We start from the raw sequence: 16433 nt of genomic DNA on the forward strand, positions 1-16433 counted from the left end.
CTGAATTCTGACACTCTAGTAGTTTTGGAGTGGATTCTTTAAGGTTTTTTATGTACAATATCATGTCATCTGCAAAGAGGGACAGTTTAACTTCTTCCTTGCCAATCTGGATGCCTTTTATTTCTTTGTGTTGTCTGATTGATGTGGCTAGGACCTCCAGAACTATGTTGAATAGAAGTGGGGAGAGTGGGCATCCTTGTCTTGTTCCCGATCTTAAAGAAAAATCTTTCAGCTTTTCACTGTTAGGTATGATGTTGGCTGTGGGTTTGTCATATGTGGCCTTGATTATGTCCTTATAATTATTTTTATGGATGATTAATAGCAGTTGGAAGTTCTCTGAACTCATCAGTGTGTTACTTCATGCAGACCACACAAGAAGTTGAAAGATGAGTTGGAATTGACACAGGAGAGCCACAACTATTACTGCTGCATATCTGGAAGATCCTTTGGCAGTTAGTTTTTTTGATTTACTTTTCTTATACAAATGCCGAAGAAAAGGCAAAGCATAATCTCTGTTTAGAAACTAGATCTCATTTTTTATTTTTGCCGTTATATTACAGAAAACCTATCAGAAACAACAGATCTTTGGGCTACTGTGTCTTGGAGATCTCTAATTTATACAAGTTTCCAAGACATATTTTTGGTTTTCTTGGAAGTATGGCTTTGCCCCAGGCACTTTGTGGTTATGTCTCCCTGTGTTAAACCCTGAGGAAAAAAGGGTTCTGTAACCTCAAGCTTGATTCTCACTGTCTGTGCCTGTGTTTTACAACTTGTGTGGAAGACTTTGTAATGAACAAATGGAGTCTAGCACGGGCCACAGTACATTCTCAGCCCTCTTGAACAGGCTTAAGGATTCAAGGACTACCTGCAAGCATATTTTTGGTACATTGTCAGTGACGGTCCCTGGGACAATGACACTGTCTAAGTCAACTGAGGAGATTGTTTTCTCACTCCCTTCTCTTCCCCTTATCCATAGTATACAGCAAAGTTTGAAATAGTTTAATTTTTAATAAATATTCAGTGGCTCTCTTTATACTTCTATTCCTCATACACAGCTTTAGTTTAATTCAGGTGAAAAGCTGCAGTAAATTCCATGGGACTGCTTGCATTCTCCTGCACCAGGTTATTATCTTGAAAATGCTTTGAAATATATAAAATAATAGCTAGGGCTTAGGTATCTGTTCTCTAAAGAACATTTTTGTTTGCAGTAGCATGTGACATATTTGTGAGGGAAGCAAAAAGAACTAGCAGTGAGCGAATATCTGGTGTGTGTCCAATACTTAGCCAGGCACTGAGGCCACCGATATGAAAAAAATCCCATTTTCATAGCTATTCAGTGGGGCTGGACTGCAGCTCAGAATTGAAGTGATTTCTTTAAGACCATAAAGCTGATAAATGAGAGGCAGAATTCAAACCCAGATCATCTGGCTCCAAAGCTCGTATACTTTTCACCAAGAGCCCTCTTCAAAAGATTTCTTTAACAGCTGGGGCGTACCATCTGGTTTTTGTGGTATCGTGCAGGGTTAGCACACTTTGCTGAAGTTCTACCCATGGGTCCACTTGTACTTCTCCATTTCAAGAATTTGTCACTTAAGGGGCAAATTGGAATACATGGAGGGCTCCCTTCCCCCCTTGTCTCCCTAAGTGTAGGTGAGATCTTCCCTGGGCACCTGGGAGTTCAGGCGTAGTCTGGTACAGTAATAACCATAAAGTGCCGAAGGAGAATGCTGTCACTTTGTCCAAGTCTTTAGTTCATTTTGTGGAGGTGTTGATACCCTCATGAGAAATCGTTACATCCTTAAAAGTCTTGAAGTCTTGAAGGTAGTAAAATGGAGTTACTTGGAGTTACTTTAAAATATCCATCCCTGTTCCCGTTTCTGAACTAAATTAATTTGCATAAAATCCAGAGACAAATGTTTATTTTTGCTTGTAGCGCTTGTATTAGTTGGTTCTTATAGTTTGTATTAGTGATTCTCTATGTTTAACATTTACTCTTTATGTCATTTGCCATCGAGACCTTCAGAATCTCTGATAATGTATGTGACATAAATAGTTCCTGTTTTAAGATAATTTATTTTTAGTTGGTGAACTTTTTTCTTTATAGTAATATGAAAGGCTTAAAACTTCAGCAAGGAAAAAAACCTGAATTTTCAATAGACTTGCATGATGCTTTCATCCACTAGCTGCTTCAGAAGAACTTAACATACTAAGACAGTATCTGAAAAGTAGAATTTTATGATAACTTGAGGACACAAACCCAAACATAAGTACAAGGTGGTGGATACATATTTGAGTTTTCTAAATTACTGAAAGGAGAGTTCTGTTTTTCTACTCTTTTATTAAAGATTCTTGAAGGGAGAATTCACTGATACAATTTTATAGATCAAATATTTTATCAGTAAATTTTGATACATTTTGGATCTCTTGCTCACTGTGTGACAAGTGTACAAATTTTTGGAATCTCTATTTTTTTAATTCTAAGATTGTCTTTATGTGAAAGGTCAGGCTTCAGGTTAAAAGAAGGTCCAAGTACTGTGATAACGTTGACTTTTAGCTCCTACCTATTCATGATAAGGCTTTTTATCCTGAGATTCATGGATCCATAGGGAATCTTTGGCTGGTCTGTGATCTGTGAACTCCCCAAAATAGGATGCCAAATTTTGTTTGTGTGTGCATTTTTATGGGAAGTGAATCCATTGCTTTTTATAATTCTCAAAGTGACCTTGTGACTCCCACCCAGCCTTCCCCACTCCCCATCTCTTCCTGCTAGTATGCAAAAACAATATTAAGGGCCATTGATTTAGGTCATTCCAAACCAGTTGTTTTGTCTGAGCAAAATCATTTGCCTCCAAGCTGACTTTTTTGATTTTCTTTTGTCCTTTAGTAGGTCTGGATCAGTTGGCTTGGGCTTGGGGAAGTATTTCTGCATCCCTGCCTGCAGCATCCAGGCATCCAGGCAAGGTCATCCCAAGAATTCTTGTCTGCCTTGTTATACCCTGGAAGCTGTTCCACACCCTTGCCCACACAACCTGATAAGGGGAAAGGGATGAGGTGGGAGGCTTGAGGGCAATTGCTAAACAGTCTTACAGGGTGTTGGGACTCTCTGTCTCAGCCATGTACCTCTGCAGATGGGACTGGAGGGTTGGCCAGGGCAAATGCTTCTGACATTCCCTTGTTTTGAACACAACTTACTCATTCTGTTACTGCTTAATTCACTATGTTAGGAGGAAAAGGATTTTCTTACTTATATTGTAAAGGGGAACAATTAAAAAGAATCCCTCCAGTATAATATTGTCCATACTTTGTATGTGATACATTGCAACTTTTTGTTAATGTTAAGTGGAATTAAAAAAAAATGTCTTGTTGAGCATGTAAGCTTATTTTACTTTATTTTTTATTTTTATTTTTTTTATTAAAGTATCATTGATATATACTCTTAATGAAGGTTTCACAAGAAAATGTGGTTATTACATTCACCCTTATAAGTCCCCCCCATACCCCATTGCAGTCACTGTCCGTCAGTGCAGTAAGATGCCACAGAGTCCCTATTTGTCTTCTCTGAGCTACACTGTCTTCCCTGTGACCCCCCACACACACCATGTGCACCAATGATGATATCCCACAATCCCCTTCTCCCTCCCTCCCTAGCCGCCCTCCCACACCACTCCCCTTTGGTAGCCACTAGCCCCTTCTTGGAGTCTGTGAGTCTGCTGCTATTTTGTTCTTTCAGTTTTGCTTCATTGTTAGACTCCCCAAATGAGGGAAATCATTTGGTATTTGTCTCTCTCTGCCTGACTTACTTCACTGAGTGTAAACCCTCTAGCTCCATCCATGTTGTTGCAAATGGTAGGATTTGTTTCTTTCTTATGGCTGAATAGTATTCCATTGTGTATATGTACCACGTCGTCTTTATCCATTCTTCTTCTGTTGGACACTTAGGTTGCTTCCACATCTTGGCTATTGTAAATAGTGCTGGGATAAACATAAGGGTGCATATGTCTTTTTGAATCTGAGAAGTTGTTTTCTTTGGGTAAATTCCTAGGAGTGGAATTCCTGGGTCAAATGGTATTCCTATTTTTAGTTTTTTCAGGAAGCTCCATATGGCTTTCCACAATGGTTGAACTAGTTTACATTCCCACCAGCAGTGTAGGAGGCTTCCCCTTTCTCTGCATCTTCACCAGCATTTGTTGTTCCTAGTCTTTTCTATGTTGGCCATCCTAACTGGCGTGAGGTGATATCTAATTGTGGTTTTAATTTGCATTTCCCTGATAACTAGTGTTGTGGAGCATCTTTTCATGTGCCTGTTGACCATCTGAATTTCTTCTTTAGAGAGGTATCTGTTCATATCTTCTGCCCATTTTTTAATAGGATTATTTGCTTTTTGGGTTTTGAGGCACGTGAGTTCTTTATATATTTTGGATGTTGACCCCTTGTTGGATATGTCATTTACAAATATATTCTCCCATGCTGTAGGATGCCTTTTTGTTCTGCTGCTGGTGTCCTTTGCTGTACAGAAGCTTTTTAGCTTGATGTAGTCCCATTTGTTCATTTTTTTATTTTGTTTCCCTTGCCCGAGGAGATGTGTTCAGGAAAAAGTTGCTCATATTTATATTCAAGAGATTTTTGCATATGTTTTCTTTGTAAGCTTATTTTAGAGAGAACATTCATATATATCAAGTTCTGTTGAACCAGATATTATTATAGGAAAAAGGGTCACATATTAAAGTTCTCAGATCCTTGTTTTATAATTTACTTAAGCAATTTACTTCTAGGAAGTGGCCGAACTTGAGAAATCCTGGAGATTTTCTTGTAAAAGTTCCATTTGTTGGGCCAGCTCAGAAGCTGACCAGGAGAAAAGTCTGTTTGTTTGGTTTGATATGTAGATTGGGGAAGACACCCAAGCCTTGGGAGTTTGGTGAAGGGCTGGGCTCCTGTAAGGGGATTCTGTTTGATGTGCACCTTCGCTTTGTGTACATTAGTAAAGAAGTGTATCAGGACTGTTTACTTCTGGTTCAAGGAAACCATCAGTATTCTATGAAATCCTCTGAAGGATTTTGTCTGATGAGCTAGATCCATATCATGTATTTTGTTTACTGAATATTTATATAATTTAACATAAAGTTTGTTAATGTTCATTGTGTATTTTTGCTTAACAACTCTTGCAGTGTTAGTATAAATTCAACCATTGATTAGCATGAAAAAGTCAACCCATCATCCTTGTTTAGAGACTGAAATAAACTATGTGGGGTGGGGACCCAGTAATCTGTAATAGCTCTCCTTATGATTCTAAATCATTGTTCTAAATCAGACTGGCCAGTAGAACTTTGTGCTGAGATAAAAAATGCCCAATATCTGTGTGGGACCTACTAGTCACATGTGACTTTTGAGCCCTTAAAAGGTGACTAGTGTGACTGAGAAACAGTTTGAAATTTTATTTAACATTAGTTAGTTTGAATGTAAATAGTCACGTGTGGTTAATGGCACTGGCATTTGACAGCACAGCTGTAGACCCTTTGGCCCCTCCCCTTTGAGGGGACAAAGTGAAATTTTTTTCCCTTTATTTAGGAAAGAAAATGCAATATAGGACAAGACTACTTGAGCCTAAAATGAGACTAAGCAAATCACATAATAAAACTTGGCATTGTTTGCCCATTTATATTTACCTATTTATTTTTATCTAAAAGTTGGTTTGATGTTAAGAAAATAGGATCAGAAAATAAATTTAGATCTCTATTTTGAAAGGTTTTGCAAACAGCACGATAGCTGTTCCAGTGAGGCCTATGACCCTTCATGGCTGTGACTAACATGCATGATGTCTTTCAACATGACTTCTGAAGCTTTTTTTCTTTTGTAAGAAGATTTAAGAGAGTTAGCATTTAAGTTCAATACTGTAGTTTTCTAGTTCTCAGTATAAAATTCTGGTTATTGAGGGCTCTTATTGCTTTAAACTAATTAGTGAAGATATTAGTGGAGTAAAGTATTTCCAGGTTATTAGCTTAGAGGATGTTTTTTCAGTTTCTAAAGGTAATCTTTGTTTTTAATAGTGTTCACCAAGGCTCTCTTGAAAGATAGAGCCTTATCCTCTGTCCCCTTCCAATATATTTAAAGGTTGATTTGTTAAAAGAAAAGGTTTCTTTTACTCATTCAGGATTGTATATAGTTCCCTGCCTCCAGTCCCATCTACTTGTACTTTGAATTTTAAACTCCTAAACATCAAGGATAGCATGGATTCTGATACACTGAGCAATATAATAGCCATCACAGAACTGGAAATTATTTTGTGAGTGACAAGTAGAAGGAAATATGGCTATAGAAGTATGTGAAGATCCACAAGTAGAATTATAGCTTTTAAAAATACTGTCCTGACATTATTAAATGAGTCTTTCTAATTATACTGTAGTGTTATTAAATATATTTTTCAGGCTTTAGGTTTCAAGCAAGAGATTGTTAGGCAGTTACTTCTGAAGCACAAGAGGCAGTAAAGGATGTCCCATGTGCTTTGTACACTCCTGGAATGTTAGAATCAGAAGGCTCCTTGAAGATCATGGATAGGGCTGCAGAAGGAGCAAAGTTACTGATGCAGCAGTCTGTTGCCTTGTTTGTGGCATGATTTAATGCTGTGTCGTCTTCCATTGGTGTTCACTCAAAAGCAGCACTGTTCTCCCATCAGTCCTATTGCAGGGACTGTAGGTTATCTGGGCAGGAGCTCTGTTTAGCTGAAAATGACACAAATATTACTAACGGGCTTGCAGGGTTAATATTTTGTAACGTGCTGCTTTGAGCTCTTTTGTTTGACTCTGCAGAGAGTTTCAAGTCCTTAATCTCTAGGCATATATTTGAATTACTGCTTACGGGTCTGTTGGAATTTGAGATCTGATAGCTGACAGATCCCAAGCTTTAAAGGGTTGGCGGTTCCCTACTTCAGGTTTGCTCCCATCACTGTGACTGGTTCCCAGAGCTACAACTGGAATGTTGCATGAGTTGTTAATAAAAGTCTGATTTCATAAACCATTCCCAACTACCAGTCCCCTTACTGACATAATGGTCATGCTCTGTCTACCCATGTCTGCTCTAACTGCAGCCTTCCATACCCACAGGGCTCTCCCTGCCTTGGGTACTCCTGACTTTCTTCCTTGGTCAGTCTTGAATTAAGCTTTCCTTGTTGCGACCATTACAGCCGTGGTTGTTTGTGGTAGTTATTACTAGTTTAAGATTCAAGCATTATCAGGTCTTACGCAATTCAACATTTTAACTACATTCTTCTAAACCAAAGCCTCTGTCTGGTTTCTCCAGTTTGTAGAGGAATAGAGTCTCAGTTGGAAGAGACTCCACAGGCCAGTTTCATTATCTTACGGATGATGGAATGGAGGCCTAGTCATGTAAATACTTTGTGAGACCACAGAGCTGGTCTGTGGCTACGTCAGGATTAGAATTCAGTTCTCATTTTACTAAATAGGACTCTTTCCCCAACTCTGATGGTTAGGGTCCTGAAAACCCATGTAGGAGAATTGCCCTTAAGAATTTACTGGGGGAAATAAGGGGAAGGAGTGCACCGAGATGAGAATTGAATTTGTGAAAGGTTGAATAATTTTTTTATGTTCCCTAAAATAAAACGTTTATCAATGAGATTTAACATCTTAAATGAGTAAGAATGAGTGGTACTATTTTGGTAACTCTTGTTTACTATGTCTTATTTACTGGAAGCATTTTGGCATGTCCTTATGCCTTGGTAAAAAGCTTGAGGTACTATTTTGGTAACTCTTGTTTACTATTTTATGCTTACTAGAAACTTTCTGGCATGTCCCTCCTTTGTATCAGGGCAAAAATTCACCTTTGCTTTATTGCAGATAACATATACAATGAATTTTTCTCATATCTACACATTCATTCAGTTTTATGATTTGGATTATTAGAATAGTTTTTCCCACACCCCTCAATAATCTGATAATAATAATAGCAGCTCCCAGACATTGAGTGCTTACTATATGCCAGGTATGGTGCTAGGCTCTTTCATGGCGTGTCGGTCATGGGAGAGTTGTTCACTGGTATTCTGGTTCTTTCTCAGTTTCTGGATTGCACTTTTCCACCACCTTGAAGTTAAGCATGGCTGTGTGACTGCTTTGGATACTGAAATTTGAGTGGAAGTGATGTGAGACACTTCTAGGCAGATCCCTTTTCTTTTTTCAAGAAGTCTGCAGTGGTTACCGAGGGTGATTAAGTAAGCCTGTGCTTCAAACCACTGAGTTTTTAAAATGGAGTTTTAACTGCAGCATAACCACCCTGAAGAATATATGTGGATTATTATCATTGATCCTTCTGACTGAGTTCTGATGTTAGCCCATTTCACAGTTGAGATGGAGACAAAGGAATTAAGTTGTCTATAGTTGCAGAACTAGTAACCCGAGTAGTTTGAGCCCCACATTCTTCAGCACTGGAGTTAGCTGCCGTTCTCTAGGTTGTGCTACCTCAGAACCTACTATTATATAGGGAGCATGGGCTGTGCCTGTGACAAGTTCATGCCAAAGCTTAACTTTGCCTCTCTTTCATTCCTTCTTACGAGTAGGTGCTCCCAAAGTGCAAGGTCCAAGTGTGACTGTCTCTTACTATTTATCCTTCTCAATGTTGTATTGCAAAATCCTCTATTCCTTTCCTGTCATCTGTTACCTACTTTGCTGCCTTCTGGAATTCCATCTTTCATGTGACCAGGATAGTTCCTTGCTGTAAATATCCTCGCATCTCTTCAAACTAAATTTCTCAGAGGGCCACATTAGCTTTATAGATAGGAGGCTGCCCAGCAATTGTAGGGACGTTATAGCATAGTGGTTAAGTGCATGGATTCTGCAGCCGGACCTCCTGGGTTTGAATCCTAGCTCTGCCACTTAACGACTATGTGAACCTCCCTGTGCCTCAGTTTCCTCATCTTTAAAATGGAGGTAATAACAATACCTGTCTCATGTGGTTGTTTTGAGGGTTAGAGTTAACCTACGTAAAGCCTTGGAACAGTACCTGGCACACTGTAAGCATCATATAAGTGTTGGATGTTTTAATTTTAAAGAATCAAGTGTCTCAGGGCCAAGGTGAATAGAGGTAAATCATTACCGATCTTAATCTTTCTTTCTGATAATATTAAGATATTAAAGGCTTAGTACCACATTTAATTGAATTTTTCCTTTTCTTCAACAGGGATTACTGAGTAACTCTACAAGGACTATGCTATTGGGGAGAATGACCCAGAGATTGCCCTCAAAGAATTTGCGATGTAAAGTGGAGATAAGATATACATAAATATCTGTGCACAGATGATTGTGCTATTACAAGGTAGCCCATAAAATGTCATAAGACAAGAAGGATAAAGGGCCTTCTTTGGGACTTCACGAAAGTCAGAGAAGGCTTTGAATTAGACTGGGCATTTATTAGAGTTGGAAGGATAGCAGAATTAGGATGTGTGGAGACTGGGTGAGTTCCTGGGGAAATCTCTAGGTAAAAGGAAGCATTGGATTAGAGACCCCAAATAAATAATGTCCATTTATCCATTCAGCAAACATATAGTGAACATTTACGATGTGCTAGGCACTGAAATAGGCCCGGGGAGTGCAGCTTTGAACAAAACGAAGTTCCTGCCCCCCCTGGAGTTTATGTACCAGTGAGTTTTTGAATATGCAAAACCATAATGTATCAAGTGGTGATAAGGACTAAGAAGAAAAATAAAGCAGGCTAATGAGAGAGAATATATATATATATATTACAAAGAAAAACATTAATTTCTGAAGTTTTTTGGGGTGTCTTTTGAGGACACCCAAGACAGAGCTAAATGGCTTTTCCCTGTGGAAAGGGCCATATCTGCTGTTTTTCATGCTCACAGTTCTTTACTCCTCACTCTTGGCCTATCTAGATATTTTCTGTCCTTTGAAACTTGGTCCCGTTGTAGGTAGGCCCTTCCCCCCCTGTATCTGCCAGAAGCACTCTCTTTCCCTCTGCACTTCTGGAGCCAGATTTTGCCTGTATAATTGACTTGGCTTTTCAGTTGAACTGCCTTTGTTTTTTCTCATATTATTACTTATTTATTCCACAAGTATGTGATGCCCATTTATTTAGTAAACAGTTACTGAATTTCCATTTTGTTTCAGCCATTCTGGGCACTGGAAACTTGAACATAAATGCACATGCTCTTTGCCTTTGAGGAATGCACAGACTATTAGAGGAGATAGAAATGTAAACTGGCACTACAGACATCATGGTAAATGTCAGATCAGAGCTGTGTCTGAAGTTGTGTTAGAATGCAAGAGGGGGGAGCAACCATTTACCCAGGGGAGTTGGTTAAGATTTGAAACGAAGAAACTTTTAAATTGATTCTTGAAAGTTGATTTGCAATTTAATAACAAAAGTCTGATATTGGTGTTTTTGAGTTTGGAGAGCCTTTTATGTGTAGAAAGTATCCTGTGAGGGGATGAGGCAAATGACATGTTCATTGTGGCTGGTGTATAGTGGAGAGCCATGGAGTTTTGGTGGGTGTTGGGGCTGGAGGAGTTGTTTGGAGACACGGAAAGGCTTTGAAGATGATGGTAGGGAGTTTAGATTTGTGTAGTCAGTGAGGAGTCATCAGAGGTTTTAATTCAGGAGAGTAGATTGTATTTTCATTTGGTAGCAGGGGTTGGTTTGAAATAGTGGTGCTCAAATTTTGCTGCCAATTAGAATCACCTAGAGAGCTTTCAAAAATACTACTGCACAGGCTGTACACAATAAAATCTGGAGGAGAAGGACCCAGGTATTGGATTTTTGGTGGCTTCCTAGGTGATGCTGGTGGGCACCCAAGTATGAGAACCAGTAATTTAGAGAGGCCTGACTGACAGGTTAATGAATTAGGAGGCTGTTGCAGTGGCCTACCTAGGAGATAAGTCTTTAAATTGAGGCATGGGAGCTGGGACAAGGGAAGGCAGAGCCAGCCATTAATACTTTTCTTTAATTTTCTGTATGTTTGTCTTCTCCAACAAAACTATGGCCCCCATTAGTGCAAGGACCAGTCTTTGAACTTCAAATTCCTCAAAGAGATTTATGCTTAGTAGGTTCTCAATGAGTACGTAGGACATTTTTCATTTGCTTCTTTCCTTTTTGTTATTAAGTAGAAATTACTTTAGGGATTACAGTGGATGGAGATGAAACTTTTTGGTTTTTACTTCCTTATAATTATAATCTGACTACAGATTTAGGAAGTTAAAATTCAATATTTGAAACAGTAAGTCAGTGTATGGATGTGATTTTTCCATACTGTCTCTCCTAATTAGCACAAAAAGTAAGTTTGCCTTTAACTTTTGGCATTTGTGTAAAACCCATTAGTGCCAGTACATCCTTTTAAATATAGAATCCAGATAAAGTATCTTGCAGTATTTTTAAGAACATGTCCACAAAAACATGTGAAAGGTAAACCTTACAAATAGCACCTAGATTCTGTTATTCTATGTAGTAATTTAGGAATTTATCGATGTGGTATATAGAGTGTGACTTTGTGCACTTGAAATAATCTCTCTTTGCCAGATAAATTTATTTGTGAATGGGGATAGTATTTAAAAATACTGTGAAACATTTTTATGTCGACTCTTCATTCTCTATTCTAATGGTGGGGAGTTGGAACATATATAAATTTAAAACTTTTGGAATGCTTGAAGGCATTTATACCTCTCCCCCTACAATTTGTATCTTGAAAAACATCAGTGCTGTAGAAACTTAGAAGAGCACCGTATCACCCCTCTCCTAGATTCACCAATTAGTTTTGCCGAATTTGCTTTCTCTCTCTTTCTGTGTGTGTATATATACACGTGTGTGCACGTGCACACTCATTTGGAGCCATATCCTTTGAGAATTTCTTGCAGACATTATCATACTTAACTCCTAAATACTCTTGCATCTTTATCCTGAGAAAAAGGGTACATGACTATAATATAGTTCTATCACTCAGGAAATGACATAAAACCAGTATGTCATCCATATTTAAATCTTCCTATTCACATATCCTCTAGCTTTTTTACTTTCCCTGATCTAGAATCCAATCAAGGATTATGCATTATGTTAAGCTGTCTTGAGTCTGTATTACCTTTCAGTATTGATGAGTGTGGATTTCAGGAGTGGCAATGAAAGCCCCCTGTGAAGGATGGTGTGGCCTGGCCTTCTTTCCTCCACTGCTTACCTCCCTCCATGCCCCCCGCCCTCCCACCCTCCCGTCCCCTGCCTGGGAATTGGCGTGGGAGTGGTAGAGCCTAGCGCCCAGTGCGCGCCTGCTTGTGCACATCTTTGGGGGTAGGAGAGGCTGTGTTCTCAACAGAGTTGTTTTCCGTTTTAGGATTACAGCCATTCAGGTTCTTGATTAAGAAAATGTGATAATGTTAATGAGATTTTTGAGAGAGGATTTTTATGGTTGACTGTAAATCATCTGAAACATTGAGTTAGTCATCTTCTGCTATTTCTTGAGGGCCACTTATTATCATGACCTTGGCTTTATATAGTTTGTGGGGTTTAAAATTCTCTTCTTTTAACTAATAAGGACCTCCCTCCCTCTACACCCCTTTAATATTCCAGTGATCATGTCCTTTTGATTCTTTGCCCTTCTTGCTTTACAGTGTCCCGGGCAGACTTATTCCCTGTTTATTAAACTCTTGATGACTCTAAAATCTCTATTTTCATCCCTACCCTTTTCTGTGCTCCAGACCCTCATTTCAAACCACATAGTCAGCACTTCACCTGTGCAATCCACATGCAAATCTGAGCTTAATATCTTTTCATGTAAATCTGAGCATTGGTTTGAATATTGAATGGGGGTGAGAATGAGATGGTATTTGGCCAGATGACTAGGTACTTAAGGTGCATGTCCCTTATCAGTACCTGCCCTCCCTAACCCCCATCAATACTTAAAGGGAAATAGGTGAAGCAAAGGCGGCTCTTGCTGACAATACCATTTCCAGCTGCCCAAGGAGTCTTGGAAGTTAGGCTTCATGAAATGAATTATTTTTACCCAGTGTTTCTTGACCTTTTTTCATTATCACTCCCCTAAGAAGCCTTTTTAGATGATTTATTAATTTTTTTTAGCATTATTGCCCTCCTACCCATGAAATTTTAATACCACAAATATATTGTGTATCTGTGTATGTCTGCTTAATAAGCTAGTAAGGTGTTTTAACCCCCCAGAACCAATTTTTGTCCCCTTGGGGCATTATAGCTTCATGGAGAGTGCAGGTTTTATCCTAAGTTGGAGGCAGTCTAATGCCTAGAGACAAAGCAGGCAGAATACCTGCTGTGCTTTCTCCTACCTGCAAAGAATTTCCTTTCTTAAACTTGCATCTGACTGAAACTAGAGTTTCATAATCCTGTTGTGACCATGACTCATAGTAATAACACTATTTTGTGCCCATTACACAATATATGTAATTCAAAGGTTTTAATGCTCAGTTGTTATTCTTACAATTTTTTTTGCATTTCCTTTTTTTTTATTTTGGTGTAATTTATATACAGTCACATGAACAACATTGTGGTTACTATATTCCCCCCATTATCGAGTGCCCACTACATGCCCCATTACAGTCACTGTCCATCAACATAGTAAGATGCTATAGAGCCACTACTTGTCTTCTCTGTGCTATACTGCCTACCCCATGCCCCGCCCCCACAGTATGTGTGCTAATCATAATGCCCCTTTTTCCCCCTTATCCCTCTGTTCCCACCCATCCTCCCCAGTCCCTTTCCCTTTGGCAACTGTTAGTCCTTTCTTGGGTTCTGTGAGTTTGCTGCTGTTTTGTTCCTTCAGTTTTGCTTTGTTCTTATACTCCACAGATGAGTGAAATCATTTGATACTTGTGTTTCTCTTCCTGGCTTATTTCACTGAGCATAATACCCTCTAGCTCCATCCATGTTGTTGCAAATGGTAGGATTTGTTTTCTTCTTATGGCTGAATAATACTCCATTGTGTATATGAACCACATCTTCTTTATCCATTCATCTACTGATGGACATTTAGGTTGCTTCCATTTCTTGGCTATTGTAAATAGTGCTGCGATAAACATAGGGGTGCATATGTCTTTTTGAAACTGGGAAACTGCGTTCTTAGGGTAAATTCCTAGGAGTGGAATGTTCTTACTATTTTTGATGCACTGCATTTTTATTCTGTATTCTTTAAAAATGTTTTATTGCGACAATATATATTCCATAAAATTCACTTGTTTTTATTCTAAATATTTGTTAAATTTAAAAGAAGTGCTGGTCATGGGCCCACTGACTTAGAGAGGCAGGACAGCCAGCAATAAGAGCCATGCTGGGGTAAAACTGCTTTGGAGACTACCTGCGATCCACCAGAGGCGAGGAGAGAGGTAGGCAGAGTCCTAACCTTGAACCACTGTGCTCACTTTAGTCATTGGACCTTTTTTCAATTAATGCCCTTGAACTTGAGCAGACAGGCAGTTTTACGCTGGTATGGGGTGAAGTCTGGGCAAGTCATGGCAGGAGGTGGCTGCAGCGAGCTTTTTAAGCCCACAGGTAAAACTGCTCTGGTGGCAACAGCCAGAGGTCTTGCCTCCCGGGAAGACAAAATGGTCAAATTCTGAGATTTGTGGTGCCTGCACACCTGCCCTCCTGTGAAAGAGAGAGAGAGATGGGAGTTTGAAGGGAGGACAGAGTGATCTAACATTAGAGAGTAGAGCCGGGTATTCTTGAAATCTTAGTTATTTAATGGGGTTTATCCATAAGAATATTTGAGAGAGTACTACGGGGATCTGTGGATTTGATTAATTTGCTGTCATTAATCTGTTAAAAGAGGAAAAGAAACAGGAAAGTACCACGGTTTCATTAGACCAGAGAGGAGAGAGTCTAAAGAATGCTGTGTAGCTTTGCTTTGCTGGGGTGTATTTATGGTCAGTGGGAGACCCTGCAGGTAGCTAGAGGGCATTGGCTGAGCAAACACAGAAGCCAGTGGTGGGAAGGCCCAGAGGGTAGATTTTGCCCCTGCTTAGTTTTGGCCCCAGTGCCAGGCAGGGCAGGAATATGATGGACCAAATAAAACTAAGGCATCCCATCTCAAAGCAGCAGAATAATTAGAGCAAATATTTATTGAGTGTTTACTATATGCTAAGTAGTAAGCATTTTATATTCTCTCATTTAATTCTTTAAAACTGTGTGAGGTTAACTGAGGCATATGGAGATAAAGGAACCAGTTCAGGGTCACAGTTACTCGCTCTTGCGTGTAGTAGGAGTGCAGGATGTGAAGATGCTTCCTTGAAGAGAGCGGACCTGCTGCTTCTGGCAGCGTGTCTGCGGTGCTGTCCCTCTTAGGAGCGTAGCCTACCTGGCAGATCCCATGATCTTTATGTAAGTCATTTGGTCTCTAGGTTGCCACTCTGAAGTTCACTCTTAGAGGGTGGTGACCACAATACTAAAAATAACATCGTCCTAGAGAATATTTATAGTTTTTTCACTCCCTCTTCTTGAGTACAGACTGTGCCTTATCTGGGAAATACCACTTATTTTAGGACTGTAGAGTTGTACATTTAAATGGTATGGCTCGTCCAGTGGTAGTCGTATTTCAGGTCAGTTCAGCGAGTGTTTGCTTGCTTCCTAAGTGCCCTGCCATGCACTCAGTGCTAGGGCGACAAGTGTAGTCACAATGTAGTGCGGGGAATAGACAGGACTGATACTTAAATTTCAGTGAAACAAAGTAGAAAGTAAAAGGAGCATAGAGTAGTGTGGGAGGTTAAGGAGAACTTCCCAGAAGAATTAATATCTAATATATACATGTGTATACCTGTATAGTCACCATCTTTAGATCAAGATAGAGAATATTTCCAGCACCCCAAAAGATTCCCTTGTGCCCCTTTTTTGATAATACTGCACACTGTTCCCCCAACCCACAGGGCTCTTCTGACTGGAGTTATTAAAGGTTAGTTAGCCTCTTCTTGCACTTCATTTAAATGAAATTATATGAAATATACTGTTTTTTATCTGGCTTCTTTCACTCAGCCTTATGATTGTGAGTCATCCAGATTGTTGGGAAGCATTGATTATTTATCAGTCACACTGCTAGGGAAGAGACCCAGAATCAGCACATGTGAGTTGTGCCATTGAGAGTAGGTATGAATTTATTAGTGGCATTCATTTATTCAGTACATGTTTACAAGTACTATATGCCAGACGCTTTGCAAGAGCTGAGGCTCAAAGATGAGTAAGTTCTTGCTGTCAAGGAGCTTTCAGTCTAATGAAGGAGACAGACACACACATAATTACATTGAAGGCTTGGTCTGCTTTTAGGGGTGAAAGTAGTTTTTGAAAGATTTTATGGAGGAGGTGGAATTTCTTCTGATTGCCAGGGATTATTTCCAGGTGATCGAAAGGTGGTACTTGTACACAGGTGTGGACGTATGAAAACCCATGGTGTCTTCAGAGACCTGCAGTAGGGATGC

The 16433-nt window shown here is 39.4% G+C and overlaps 1 protein-coding gene across 3 annotated transcripts in view; it reads left to right on the forward strand.

Annotated features, from left to right (window-relative positions):
* The window catches only part of CHD6 (chromodomain helicase DNA binding protein 6), a 202719-nt gene that overhangs the window by 4175 nt on the left and 182111 nt on the right, over window positions 1–16433 (forward strand). The window contains exon 1 of one of the 3 annotated variants that reach the window (XM_073236594.1): window positions 9184–9318. The exons of the other annotated variants lie outside the window; for them this stretch is intronic. The gene's annotated coding sequence lies outside the window, so the exon portion shown is untranslated. Of the gene's footprint in view, window positions 1–9183; window positions 9319–16433 lie in introns of those variants that run through there. 3 annotated transcript variants of the gene reach the window in all.

This window comes from Manis javanica, chromosome 5, assembly GCF_040802235.1.
Source record: "Manis javanica isolate MJ-LG chromosome 5, MJ_LKY, whole genome shotgun sequence".
Classification (NCBI taxonomy): domain Eukaryota; kingdom Metazoa; phylum Chordata; class Mammalia; order Pholidota; family Manidae; genus Manis; species Manis javanica.